Source organism: Ranitomeya variabilis, chromosome 5 (assembly GCF_051348905.1).
Source record: "Ranitomeya variabilis isolate aRanVar5 chromosome 5, aRanVar5.hap1, whole genome shotgun sequence".
Lineage (NCBI taxonomy): Eukaryota > Metazoa > Chordata > Amphibia > Anura > Dendrobatidae > Ranitomeya > Ranitomeya variabilis.
The window spans coordinates 263,041,369-263,055,959 of NC_135236.1; the positions used below are offsets into that span (position 1 = coordinate 263,041,369).

General features: G+C 46.2%; 1 protein-coding gene across 6 annotated transcripts in view; it reads right to left on the bottom strand.

The window, feature by feature from the left end:
* Positions 1 to 14,591, bottom strand: part of HERC1 (HECT and RLD domain containing E3 ubiquitin protein ligase family member 1) — a 194,301-nt gene that overhangs the window by 118,025 nt on the left and 61,685 nt on the right. The window lies entirely within an intron of this gene.

Sequence of the window (14,591 nt, forward strand, 5' to 3'; positions counted from 1 at the left end):
AACATTAAACCCCCCCACAAGTGACACCATTTTGGAAAGTAGACCCCCTAAGGAACTTATCTAGATGTGTTTTGAGAGCTTTGAACCCCCAAGTGTTTCACTACAGTTTATAACGCAGAGCCGTGAAAATAATTTTTTTTTTTTTTTTTCACAAAAATGAAATTTAGCCCCCAGTTTTGTATTTTCACAAGGGTATCAGGATAAATTGGACCCTAAAAGTTGTTGTCCAATTTGTCCTGAGTACGCTGATACCCCCTATGTGGGGGGGAACCACTGTTTGGGCGCATGACAGAGCTCAGAAGGGAAGGAGCGCCATTTGGAATGCAGACTTAAATGGATTGGTCTGCAGGCGTCACCTTGCATTTGCAGAGCCCCTGATGTACCCAAACAGTACAAACCCCCCACAAGTGACCCCATATTGGAAACTAGACCCCCCAAGGAACTTATCTAGATGTGTTGTGAGAACTTTGAACCCCCAAGTGTTTCATTACAGTTTATAACGCAGAGCCGTGAAAATAAAAATTATTTTTTTTTTCACAAAAATGATTTTTTAGCCCCCAGTTTTGTATTTTCACAAGGGTATCAGGATAAATTGGACCCTAAAAGTTGTTGTCCAATTTGTCCTGAGTACGCTGATACCCCCTATGTGGGGGGGAACCACTGTTTGGGCGCATGACAGAGCTCGGAAGGGAAGGAGCGCCATTTGGCATGCAGACTTAAATGGATTGGTCTGCAGGCGTCACGTTGCATTTGCAGAGCCCCTGATGTACCCAAATAGTACAAACCCCCCACAAGTGACCCCATATTGGAAACTAGACCTCCCAAGGAACTTATCTAGATGTGTTGTGAGAACTTTGAACCCCCAAGTGTTTCACTACAGTTTACAACGCAGAGCCGTGAAAATAAAACATATTTTTTTCCCACAAAAATGATTTTTAGCCCCCCAAATTTTTATTTTCCCAAGGATAACAAGAGAACTTGGACCCCAGAAGTTGTTGTTCAATTTGTCCCTAGTACGCTGATACCCCATATGTTGGGGTAAACCCCTTTTTGGACGCACGGGAGAGCTCGGAAGGGAAGGAGCACTGTTTTACTTTTTCAACGCAGAATTGGCTGGAATTGAGATTGGACGCCATGTCGCGTTTGGAGAGCCCCTGATGTGCCTGAACAGTGGAAACTCCCCAATTCTACCTGAAACCCTACCCCTAACCTCACCCCTAACCGTTTACTGAACATTTTCTGACAGTCATAAGTGCCACGTATATAAGTGCCACGTATGTAAGTGCCACGTATGTAAGTGCCACGTATGTAAGTGCCACGTATGTAAGTGCCACGTATGTAAGTGCCACGTATGTAAGTGCCACGTATGTAAGTGCCACGTATGTAAGTGCCACGTATGTAAGTGCCACGTATGTAAGTGCCACGTATGTAAGTGCCACGTATGTAAGTGCCACGTATGTAAGTGCCACGTATGTAAGTGCCACGTATGTAAGTGCCACGTATGTAAGGGCCACGTATTTAAGGGCCACGTATTTAAGGGCCACGTATTTAAGTGCCACGATATTTCAGTGCCACGTATTTCAGTGCCACGTATTTCAGTGCCACGTATTTCAGGCACTGAAAAATACGTGGCACGTAAATACGTGGCACGTAAATACGTGGCACGTAAATACGTGGCACTTAAATACGTGGCACTTAAATACGTGGCACTTAAATACGTGGCACTTAAATACGTGGCACTTAAATACGTGGCACTTAAATACGTGGCACTTAAATACGTGGCACTTAAATACGTGGCACTTAAATACGTGGCACTTAAATACGTGGCACTTAAATACGTGGCACTTAAATACGTGGCACTTAAATACGTGGCACTTAAATACGTGGCACTTAAATACGTGGCACTTATATACGTGGCACTTATATACGTGGCACTTATATACGTGGCCACTGAAATATCGTGGCACTTATATACGTATATACGTATATAAACGTATATTTCAGTGCCACGTATTTCAGGTTAGGGGTAGGGTTAGGGTTTTTTGTTTTTTTCTTGTTTTCTTGTGTTTTTCTATAAAAACGCATGCGTTTTACCGCGTTTACATGCATTTTTTCACACATGCGGTTTTTTTAAAAAACGCATGCAGATAAAAACGCAAGTGTGAAACCAGACTAAAAGACGCTTTTTATAGCAAAAAAGTTTTTGCGTCTCCACATTTTGAGACCTATAATTTTTCCACATTTTGGTCCACAGAGTCATGTGAGGTCTTGTTTTTTGCGGGACGAGTTGACGTTTTTATTGGTAACATTTTCGGACACGTGACCATTTTTTATTACTTTTTATTCCGATTTTTGTGAGGCAGAATAACCAAAAACCAGCTATTCATGAATTTCTTTTGGGAGAGGCGTTTATACCGTTCTGCGCTTGGTAAAATTGATAAAGCAGTTTTATTCGTCGGGTCAGTACGATTACAGCGATACCTCATTTATATCATTTTTTTATGTTTTGACGCTTTTATACGATAAAAACTATTTTATAGAAAAAATAATTATTTTGGTATCGCTTTATTCTCAGGACTATAACTTTTTTATTTTTTTGCTGATGATGCTGTATGGCGGCTCGTTTTTTGCGGGACAAGATGACGTTTTCAGCGGTAACATGGTTATTTATATCCGTCTTTTTGATCGCGTGTTATTCCACTTTTTGTTCGGCGGTATGGTAATAAAGCGTTGTTTTTTGCCTCGTTTTTTTTTTTTTTTTCTTACGGTGTTTACTGAAGGGGTTAACTAGTGGGCCAGTTTTATAGGTTGGGTCGTTACGGACGCGGCGATACTAAATATGTGTACTTTTATTGTTTTTGTTTGTTTTTTTTAGATAAAGAAATGTATTTATGGGAATAATATTTTTTTTTTTTATTATTATTTATTTAGGAATTTTTTTTTTTTTTTTTTACACATGTGGAATTTTTTTTTTTACTTTTTTACTTTGTCCCAGGGGGGGACATTACAGATCGCTGATCTCACAGTGTGCACAGCACTCTGTGAGATCTCCGATCTCACTTACAGCCGTGCAGGCTGCAGCTTTCATCTGCAGCCTGCTCCGACCCGGAAGTGCTCCCTGCAGGACCCGGATACAGCCCCTCGGCCATTTTGGATCCGGGGCCTGCAGGGAGAAGACGTTCGGTACGAGGTGAGTACATCAGGAAGGATGGGACCGTACGAAGAACTACCTTGTCCTGGTGAAATGCCAGGAAAGGCCGTCTGCAGGAGAGTGCTGTCAGTTCAGACACCCTGCGTAGCGAGGTGATTGCCACCAGGAAAACCACCTTCTGGGAAAGAAGGCGGAGCGGGACCTCCTTAAGAGGTTCGAAGGGTGGTTCCTGCAATGCTGTCAGGACCAGGTTGAGGTCCCACGTTTCTAGTGGTCGTCTGTAGGGGGGAACCAATCGGGAAACCCCCTGAAGGAAAGTCCTTACTTGCGGCTTGGTAGCAATGCGCCTTTGGAAAAGCACTGAGAGGGCTGACACCTGGCTCTTAAGCGAGCCCAAGGACAGCCTGGCCTCCAGACCCGATTGAAGAAAACCAAGTACTTTGGGTATGGAATAAGGGAGTGGGATCTGGCCACGAGATTCGCACCAGGTAAAGAAAGCTTTCCAGGTACGGTAATAAATCTTGGCAGAGGCTGGTTTCCGTGCTCTGATCATGGTTCCAATGACATCTGCCGAGAGCCCTGCCTGGGTTAGAACCCAGGTCTCAAGGGCCACGCCGTCAAATTGAGAGCCCCTGAGTTCTGGTGGTAGAACGGCCCTTGTGATAGAAGATCGTGGCGGTCGGGGAGACGCCAAGGAGCGTCTGCTGTGAGTTGTACGATGTCGGCGTACCATGTGCGTCTGGGCCAGTCTGGTGCAATGAGGATGGTTGGAACTCCCTCTTGTTTGATCTTCCTCACCACTCTGGATATCAGGGGGAGAGGTGGAAAAATGTACAGAAGCTGGAACTGGGTCCAGTCCTGAACCAGAGCGTCTGCTCCGAGCGACCGCGGATCGTGTGTTCTGGCAATGAAGTTGGAGACCTTGGCATTGAAATGGGATGCCATTAGGTCCACATCCGGGGTCCCCCAGCGGAGACAGATCTGTTGAAAAATTTCGGGATGGAGAGACCACTCTCCCGAGTCTATTCCTTGTCGGCTGAGGAAGTCTGCTTCCCAGTTGTCCACACCCGGAATGTGGACCGCCGAAAGAACCGACCCTGTGTCCTCCGCCCAGCGGAGGATATGTGACACTTCCCGCATCGCCTGGGTACTGCGGGTACCCCCTTGATGATTCACATACAGGTCCTTCTCAAAAAATTAGCATATAGTGTTAAATTTCATTATTTACCATAATGTAATGATTACAATTAAACTTTCATATATTATAGATTCATTATCCACCAACTGAAATTTGTCAGGTCTTTTATTGTTTTAACCCCTTAAGCCCCGAGGGTGGTTTGCACGTTAATGACCAGGCCAATTTTTACAATTCTGACCACTGTCCCTTTATGAGGTTATAACTCTGGAACGCTTCAACGGATCTTGGCGATTCTGACATTGTTTTCTCGTGACATATTGTACTTCATGTTAGTGGTAAAATTTCTTCGATATAACTTGCGTTTATTTGTGAAAAAAACGAATATTTGGCGAAAATTTTAAAAATTTCGCAATTTTCCAACTTTGAATTTTTATGCCCTTAAATCACAGACATATGTCACACAAAATACTTAATAAATAACATTTCCCACATGTCTACTTTACATCAGCACAATTTTGGAACCAAAATTTTTTTTTGTAACGGAGTTATAAGGGTTAAAAGTTGACCAGCAATTTCTCATTTTTACAACACCATTTTTTTTTAGGGACCACATCTCATTTGAAGTCATTTTGACGGGTCTATATGATAGAAAATACCCAAGTGTGACACCATTCTAAAAACTGCACCCCTCAAGGTACTCAAAACCACTTTCAAGAAGTTTATTAACCCTTCAGGTGTTTCACAGGAATTTTTGGAATGTTTAAATAAAAATGAACATTTAACTTTTTTTCACACAAAATTTATTTCAGCTCCAATTTGTTTTATTTTACCAAGGGTAACAGGAGAAAATAGACCCCAAAAGTTGTTGTACAATTTGTCCTGAGTACGCTGATACCCCATATGTGGGGGTAAACCACAGTTTGGGCGCATGGCAGAGCTTGGAAGCAAAGGAGCGCCATTTGACTTTTCAATGCAAAATTGACTGGAATTGAGATGGGACGCCATGTTGCATTTGGAGAGCCCCTGATGTGCCTAAACATTGAAACCCCTAACAAGTGACACCATTTTGGAAAGTAGACCCCCTAAGGAACTTATCTAGATGTGTGGTGAGCACTTTGACCCAACAAGTGCTTTACAGAAGTTTATAATGCAGAGCCGTAAAAATAAAAAATCATATTTTTTCACAAAAATGATCTTTTCACCCCCAATTTTTTATTTTCCCAAGGGTGAGAGAAGAAATTGGACCCCAAAAATTGTTGTGCAATTTGTCCTGAGTACGCTGATACCCCATATGTGGGTGTAAACCATTGTTTGGGCGCAGGGCAGAGCTCGGAAGGGAAGGAGCGCCATTTGACTTTTCAATGCAAAATTGACTGGAATTGAGATGGGACGCCATGTTGCATTTAGAGAGCCCTTGATGTGCCTAAACATTGAAACCCCTAACAAGTGACACCATTTTGGAAAGTAGACCCCCTAAGGAACTTATCTAGATGTGTGGTGAGCACTTTGACCCAACAAGTGCTTCACAGAAGTTTATAATGCAGAGCCGTAAAAATAAAAAATCATATTTTTTCACAAAAATGATCTTTTCACCCCCATTTTTTTATTTCCCCAAGGGTAAGAGAAGAAATTAGACCACAAAAGTTGTTGTGCAATTTGTCCTGAGTACGACGATACCCCATATGTGGGTGTAAACCATTGTTTGGGCGCATAGCAGAGCTCAGAAGGGAAGAAGCGCTATTTTACTTTTCAATGCAAAATTGACTGGAATTAAGATGGGATGCCATGTTGCGTTTGGAGAGCCCCTGATGTGCCTAAACATTAAACCCCCCCACAAGTGACACCATTTTGGAAAGTAGACCCCCTAAGGAACTTATCTAGATGTGTTTTGAGAGCTTTGAACCCCCAAGTGTTTCACTACAGTTTATAACGCAGAGCCGTGAAAATAATTTTTTTTTTTTTTTTTTCACAAAAATGAAATTTAGCCCCCAGTTTTGTATTTTCACAAGGGTATCAGGATAAATTGGACCCTAAAAGTTGTTGTCCAATTTGTCCTGAGTACGCTGATACCCCCTATGTGGGGGGGAACCACTGTTTGGGCGCATGACAGAGCTCAGAAGGGAAGGAGCGCCATTTGGAATGCAGACTTAAATGGATTGGTCTGCAGGCGTCACCTTGCATTTGCAGAGCCCCTGATGTACCCAAACAGTACAAACCCCCCACAAGTGACCCCATATTGGAAACTAGACCCCCCAAGGAACTTATCTAGATGTGTTGTGAGAACTTTGAACCCCCAAGTGTTTCATTACAGTTTATAACGCAGAGCCGTGAAAATAAAAATTATTTTTTTTTTCACAAAAATGATTTTTTAGCCCCCAGTTTTGTATTTTCACAAGGGTATCAGGATAAATTGGACCCTAAAAGTTGTTGTCCAATTTGTCCTGAGTACGCTGATACCCCCTATGTGGGGGGGAACCACTGTTTGGGCGCATGACAGAGCTCGGAAGGGAAGGAGCGCCATTTGGCATGCAGACTTAAATGGATTGGTCTGCAGGCGTCACGTTGCATTTGCAGAGCCCCTGATGTACCCAAATAGTACAAACCCCCCACAAGTGACCCCATATTGGAAACTAGACCTCCCAAGGAACTTATCTAGATGTGTTGTGAGAACTTTGAACCCCCAAGTGTTTCACTACAGTTTACAACGCAGAGCCGTGAAAATAAAACATATTTTTTTCCCACAAAAATGATTTTTAGCCCCCCAAATTTTTATTTTCCCAAGGATAACAAGAGAACTTGGACCCCAGAAGTTGTTGTTCAATTTGTCCCTAGTACGCTGATACCCCATATGTTGGGGTAAACCCCTTTTTGGACGCACGGGAGAGCTCGGAAGGGAAGGAGCACTGTTTTACTTTTTCAACGCAGAATTGGCTGGAATTGAGATTGGACGCCATGTCGCGTTTGGAGAGCCCCTGATGTGCCTGAACAGTGGAAACTCCCCAATTCTACCTGAAACCCTACCCCTAACCTCACCCCTAACCGTTTACTGAACATTTTCTGACAGTCATAAGTGCCACGTATGTAAGTGCCACGTATGTAAGTGCCACGTATGTAAGTGCCACGTATGTAAGTGCCACGTATGTAAGTGCCACGTATGTAAGTGCCACGTATGTAAGTGCCACGTATGTAAGTGCCACGTATGTAAGTGCCACGTATGTAAGTGCCACGTATGTAAGTGCCACGTATGTAAGTGCCACGTATGTAAGTGCCACGTATGTAAGTGCCACGTATGTAAGTGCCACGTATGTAAGTGCCACGTATTTAAGGGCCACGTATTTAAGGGCCACGTATTTAAGTGCCACGATATTTCAGTGCCACGTATTTCAGTGCCACGTATTTCAGTGCCACGTATTTCAGGCACTGAAAAATACGTGGCACGTAAATACGTGGCACGTAAATACGTGGCACGTAAATACGTGGCACTTAAATACGTGGCACTTAAATACGTGGCACTTAAATACGTGGCACTTAAATACGTGGCACTTAAATACGTGGCACTTAAATACGTGGCACTTAAATACGTGGCACTTAAATACGTGGCACTTAAATACGTGGCACTTAAATACGTGGCACTTAAATACGTGGCACTTAAATACGTGGCACTTATATACGTGGCACTTATATACGTGGCACTTATATACGTGGCCACTGAAATATCGTGGCACTTATATACGTATATACGTATATAAACGTATATTTCAGTGCCACGTATTTCAGGTTAGGGGTAGGGTTAGGGTTTTTTGTTTTTTTCTTGTTTTCTTGTGTTTTTCTATAAAAACGCATGCGTTTTACCGCGTTTACATGCATTTTTTCACACATGCGGTTTTTTTAAAAAACGCATGCAGATAAAAACGCAAGTGTGAAACCAGACTAAAAGACGCTTTTTATAGCAAAAAAGTTTTTGCGTCTCCACATTTTGAGACCTATAATTTTTCCACATTTTGGTCCACAGAGTCATGTGAGGTCTTGTTTTTTGCGGGACGAGTTGACGTTTTTATTGGTAACATTTTCGGACACGTGACCATTTTTTATTACTTTTTATTCCGATTTTTGTGAGGCAGAATAACCAAAAACCAGCTATTCATGAATTTCTTTTGGGAGAGGCGTTTATACCGTTCTGCGCTTGGTAAAATTGATAAAGCAGTTTTATTCGTCGGGTCAGTACGATTACAGCGATACCTCATTTATATCATTTTTTTATGTTTTGACGCTTTTATACGATAAAAACTATTTTATAGAAAAAATAATTATTTTGGTATCGCTTTATTCTCAGGACTATAACTTTTTTATTTTTTTGCTGATGATGCTGTATGGCGGCTCGTTTTTTGCGGGACAAGATGACGTTTTCAGCGGTAACATGGTTATTTATATCCGTCTTTTTGATCGCGTGTTATTCCACTTTTTGTTCGGCGGTATGGTAATAAAGCGTTGTTTTTTGCCTCGTTTTTTTTTTTTTTTTCTTACGGTGTTTACTGAAGGGGTTAACTAGTGGGCCAGTTTTATAGGTTGGGTCGTTACGGACGCGGCGATACTAAATATGTGTACTTTTATTGTTTTTGTTTGTTTTTTTTAGATAAAGAAATGTATTTATGGGAATAATATTTTTTTTTTTTATTATTATTTATTTAGGAATTTTTTTTTTTTTTTTTTACACATGTGGAATTTTTTTTTTTACTTTTTTACTTTGTCCCAGGGGGGGGACATTACAGATCGCTGATCTCACAGTGTGCACAGCACTCTGTGAGATCTCCGATCTCACTTACAGCCGTGCAGGCTGCAGCTTTCATCTGCAGCCTGCTCCGACCCGGAAGTGCTCCCTGCAGGACCCGGATACAGCCCCTCGGCCATTTTGGATCCGGGGCCTGCAGGGAGAAGACGTTCGGTACGAGGTGAGTACATCACCTTGTACCGATCGTCTCAGGGAAGCACGCAGGGAGCCCCCTCCCTGCGCGATGCTTCCCTGTACCGCCGGTACACCGCGATCATGTTTGATCGCGGTGTGCCGGGGGTTAATGTGCCGGGGGCGGTCCGTGACCGCTCCTGGCACATAGTGCCGGATGTCAGCTGCGATATGCAGCCGACACCCGGCCGCGATCGGCCGCGCTCCCCCCGTGAGCGCGGCCGATCGCGTATGACGTACTATACCGTCACCGGGAATTAAGGCCCACCCCACCTCGACGGTATAGTACGTCATACGGGATTAAGGGGTTAATACTGATGATTTTGGCCTACAACTCCTGATAACCCAAAAAACCTGTCTCAATAAATTAGCATATTTCAACCGTCCAATCAAATAAAAGTGTTTTTTAATAACAAACAAAAAAACCATCAAATAATAATGTTCAGTTATGCACTCAATACTTGGTCGGGAATCCTTTGGCAGAAATGACTGCTTCAATGCGGCGTGGCATGGAGGCAATCAGCCTGTGACACTGCTGAGATGTCATGGAGGCCCAGGATGCTTCAATAGCGGCCTTAAGCTCATCCAGAGTGTTGGGTCTTGCGTCTCTCAACTTTCTCTTCACAATATCCCACAGATTCTCTATGGGGTTCAGGTCAGGAGAGTTGGCAGGCCAATTGAGCACAGTAATACCATGGTCAGTAAACCATTTACCAGTGGTTTTGGCACTGTGAGCAGGTGCCAGGAAGCATGAAGTGCTCCAAAATCTCCTGATAGCTAGCTGCATTGACCCTGCCCTTGATGAAACACAGTGGACCAACACCAGCAGCTGACATGGCACCCCACACCATCACTGACTGGGTACTTGACACTGGACTTCAGGCATTTTGGCATTTCCTTCTCCCCAGTCTTCCTCCAGACTCTGGCACCTTGATTTCCGAATGACATGCAAAATTTGCTTTCATCAGAAAAAAGTACTTGGGACCACTTAGCAACAGTCCAGTGCTGCTTCTCTGTAGCCCAGGTCAGGCGCTTCTGCCGCTGTTTATGGTTCAAAAGTGGCTTTACCTGGGGAATGCGGCACCTGTAGCCCATTTCCTGCACACGCCTGTGCACGGTGGCTCTGGATGTTTCCACACCAGACTCAGTCCACTGCTTCCTCAGGTTCCCCAAGGTCTGGAATCGGTCCTTCTCCACAATCTTCCTCAGGGTCTGGTCACCTCTTCTCGTTGTACAGCGTTTTCTGCCACATTGTTTCCTTCCAACAGACTTACCATTGAGGTGCCTTGATACAGCACTCTGGGAACAGCCTATTTGTTGAGAAATTTCTTTCTGGGTCTTACCCTCTTGCTTGAGGGTGTCAATGATGGCCTTCTTGACATCTGTCAGGTCGCTAGTCTTACCCATGATGGGGGTTTTGAGTAATGAACCAGGCAGGGAGTTTTTAAAAGCCTCAGGTATCTTTTGCATGTGTTTAGAGTTAATTAGTTGATTCAGAAGATTAGGGTAATAGGTCGTTTAGAGAACCTTTTCTTGATATGCTAATTTATTGAGACAGGTTTTTTGGGTTATCAGGAGTTGTAGGCCAAAATCATCAGTATTAAAACAATAAAAGACCTGACAAATTTCAGTTGGTGGATAATGAATCTATAATATATTAAAGTTTAATTGTAATCATTACATTATGGTAAATAATGAAATTTAACACTATATGCTAATTTTTTGAGAAGGACCTGTATGCCACAGCCGTGGCATTGTCCGACTGTATCCTGATGTGAGAGGCTGCCAGTAAGTGATGGAAGGCCCTCAATGCCAGTAGGATGGCACGAATTTCCAGGATGTTGATGGGCATGGTCGCTTCCGCTGGGGACCACTTGCCCTGTGCCCTGTGGTGTAGGTGCACCGCACCCCAACCCGTCAGGCTCGCGTCGGTGGTCAGGACCTTCCATTGACCTGAGAGAAAGGATTTCCCCTTTGCTAGCGAGGTTGGCTTGAGCCACCAGTGCAGGGACCTCCTGGTTGACGACGTTAGCTGGAACTCCCTGTCGAGAGAAAAGGGATTCCTGTCCCAGGACTTGAGAATGGCTAGTTGGAGAGGTCTGAGGTGAAACTGGGCAAATGGGACAGCTTCTATTGCCGCTGCCATCTTGCCGAGAACTCTCATGGCAAACCGAAGAGATCGAGGGGGTTTGCGGAGGAGGGTGCGAACTGCTAGTCGGAGAGCCAGTGCCTTGTCCTTGGGAAGGAGCACTAGACCCCTGGAGGTGTTGAATAACATTCCCAGGAAGGTCAGGGACTGACTCGGGGTTGGTGATGACTTTTGTAGGTTGATTAACCAGCCCATGCGACTGAGAGTATCGGTTGTGATTGAGACGCTGAGCTCGCAGTCCTTGAAGGTGGGAGCCTTGATGAGTAGATCGTCCAGGTATGGAACGACTACTATGCCTCTGGAGTGCAGGACATCCATGGTGGCTGCCATGACCTTGGTGAACACTCTGGGAGCCGTGGCGAGTCCAAAGGGGAGAGCCACGAATTGGTAGTGGTCCTGGCCTATTGCGAACCTGAGAAACCTCTGATGGGCAGGTGCAATGGGTATATGCAGGTATGCGTCTTGTATGTCTATGGAGGCGAGATATTCTCCCTTCTCCATGGACGCAATGATGGACCGAAGGGACTCCATGCGGAAATGACGGACCCGTACATAGTTGTTGAGCTGTTTTAGGTCTAGTATGGGCCGTACACTGCCTCCTTTCTTGGGAACTACGAACAGATTGGAGTAGAACCCTCGGAAGCGGTCGGTCGTGGGTACCGGTACTATGACTCCTGATTGACAAAGCGAGGAGACCGCTTGGTGATAGGCTCGAGCCTTGGCTGGCGGTTTTGGGGGGACAGAGAGGAAGAACCGGTCCGGTGGGTTGGAGGTGAAGTCTATTTTGTATCCGGAAGACACTAGTTCCGTGACCCACCTGTCTTCTGTAATAGGCAGCCAGACTTGATGAAAGAGCAAAAGTCGGCCGCCTACTGGTGTGGTGTCTTCCGGAGTCCGTGAGTCATGAGGAGGAGAAGGTCTGAGATTTTCCTCCTCTGGGCTTAGACTGGCCTGCTTTTGACTGCCAGGTCTTGTCCGACCTTTGCGTCGATCGTGAGTTGTCCCTGCGTGGGGAACGGTTACGATTTTGTACTGGACGCGAGACGGACCAGCCGGAGGAATTCCGAAAGGATCGGAATCGAGTTTGGTTACGCTTCTTGTAAGTGCGTTTAGGTTTCAGTTGGGGAAGAGAAGTACTCTTACCCCCTGTGGCGTTGGATATCATAGTGTCCAACTGTTCACCGAAAAGTCTCCCACTGAGGTAGGGGAGGTGCGTGAGGGACTTCTTTGAGGCTGCGTCCGCTTTCCATTCCCGCAGCCAGAGGATACGCCGAATCGTGATGGCGTTTGATGCTATCCCCGCGACTCCCCTTGCTGAATCCAGAGCTGCATGGAGCATGTAATCTGCTACAACAGCAATTTGAACCGCTTGGTCCGACAGTTCAGGAGCGGATGCTTGGAAGGCTTGTAAATTCTTTGCCCAGGCCAGAATGGCCTTGGCAGCCCAAACTGAGGCGAACGCGGGAGCCAGGGATGCCCCTGCTGCCTCGAAAATTGAACGAGCCATGCGTTCTACCTGCCGGTCTGCTGCGTCCCTTAGGGTTGAGCTATCTGGCAGTGAAAGGAGGGTCTGTGCTGCTAGCCTGGAGACTGGGGGATCCACTTCAGGTGGATCTGTCCATTCCTTGGTGTCCTTCTGTGGGAAGGGGTACCTCGCCTCCAGATATTTGCGATTAGCGAATTTTTTCTCAGGCTGTGAGAGCTGTTTTTTAAGGATCGCCTTAAACTCTGGGTGGTTAGAAAAAACCTTAGGCGGCTTCAGAGGTCCTTCAAAGGAAATCTGATGTTCTGGGGCCTCTGGTGGCGGATCAGAAATGTCCAGCACCCGATGGATGGACGATATTATGTCCTCAACTAGCGCTGTATTGCTAGGAGGGATTGGGATCAGGGACCCCTCAGTTTCTCTGTCTGAGTCAGAGTCGCAGATGCCTTCCGAATCCTGTGTATCACTGAGGCGTCCCCTGCTAGGTGAGCTGGGGAGGAGGCCTTCTCTGGTTGGGGATTGCGGAGATCTGCATTGTCTGTCCCTGGAATGGGACGGTCTAGATGACCTGGAGCAACGGTGTCTCTCCCTAGAGGGGGATGACCGTGTGCTATGGGATGACGCAGATGGACTTGATCTATGGATCCGCTTGCGTCCTGACCTAGACGTGGATGTGCCAGGGTCATCTTGTTCCTGAGTCAAGCTCACCCGTTGTTGGGTAACGGTCATAGCCGGGGCATGACCCTGCAGAGCCTGAAGCAATGTGGAAGTTAGGTTATCTATAGACTGCGTCATAGATTGCGATAACTGAGTAGCCCATTCCGGCGTGGCATTAGACACCGAGGCATTGGCAGGGGCTTCTTGAGGCTGTGACACAGTAGTTTGTATACAGTTCTGACAATGCGGGTACGTGCTACTACTGGGGAGAGCGGTCCCGCAGGCTGTGCAGAATGCATAATAGCAGTTCTGCCTGGTTCTCTTAGACCTTGAGCCCGGCATAGTGCACAGAGTGCAGAAGTGCTGCCAGCAGATGGACCTTACAGGGGTAGAGAACCTACAGGGGAGCCTTATAGGTAATATGGATTCACAGCTGAGTAAAGATAACCCAGCTGTGATCTTACCCCACCCAGTGTACCCCTAGGTCCAGCGCCGAAAATCCACAGTCCTGTGCCCCCCGGAGACTGGCTGCCTGGTCCTGAAGGACCGGGAGATGCAGGGTTAATCTGCAGCCGAAAATGGCTGCAGAGACAGAAGAGAGAGGAGGAGAAGGGGGCGGAGAGCTGGAAAAAGGCGGCAAGGCTATAAAAAACCCGCCCTTTCTGTCTCGATCCGCCCCTTGTATGACACTGTAGAGTGTCATATTTGTCATCCGGGGGGCGGGCCGGGGGGCGGAGAGGAGGCTGCTGCTTCAGCTAGGCCGAAGCCGGGGCCTAAATTAGATGCCTGAGGCCCAGAAGGGCTCCAGGCCGGCGCGAAAGTCCGGGAGGGGGTCGGATCTGAACCGGACCCCTCCGGATTTGAAGGCAGGATGGCGGTGGGGCTATAAGCGGAAGGGGGAGCCCGGCTGGGGTCCCCCTGAGGCAGTATAGAGCTGGTGCTGCCGCAGAGACAGGGACGCAGGGAACCCTGTGTCTGTATGTGCCATGCCTGCCTGCACTCCCCCCGGCCCCAACAGGAGCCCGCAGCTGGGCTGGGGTCCCTGGATGCAGG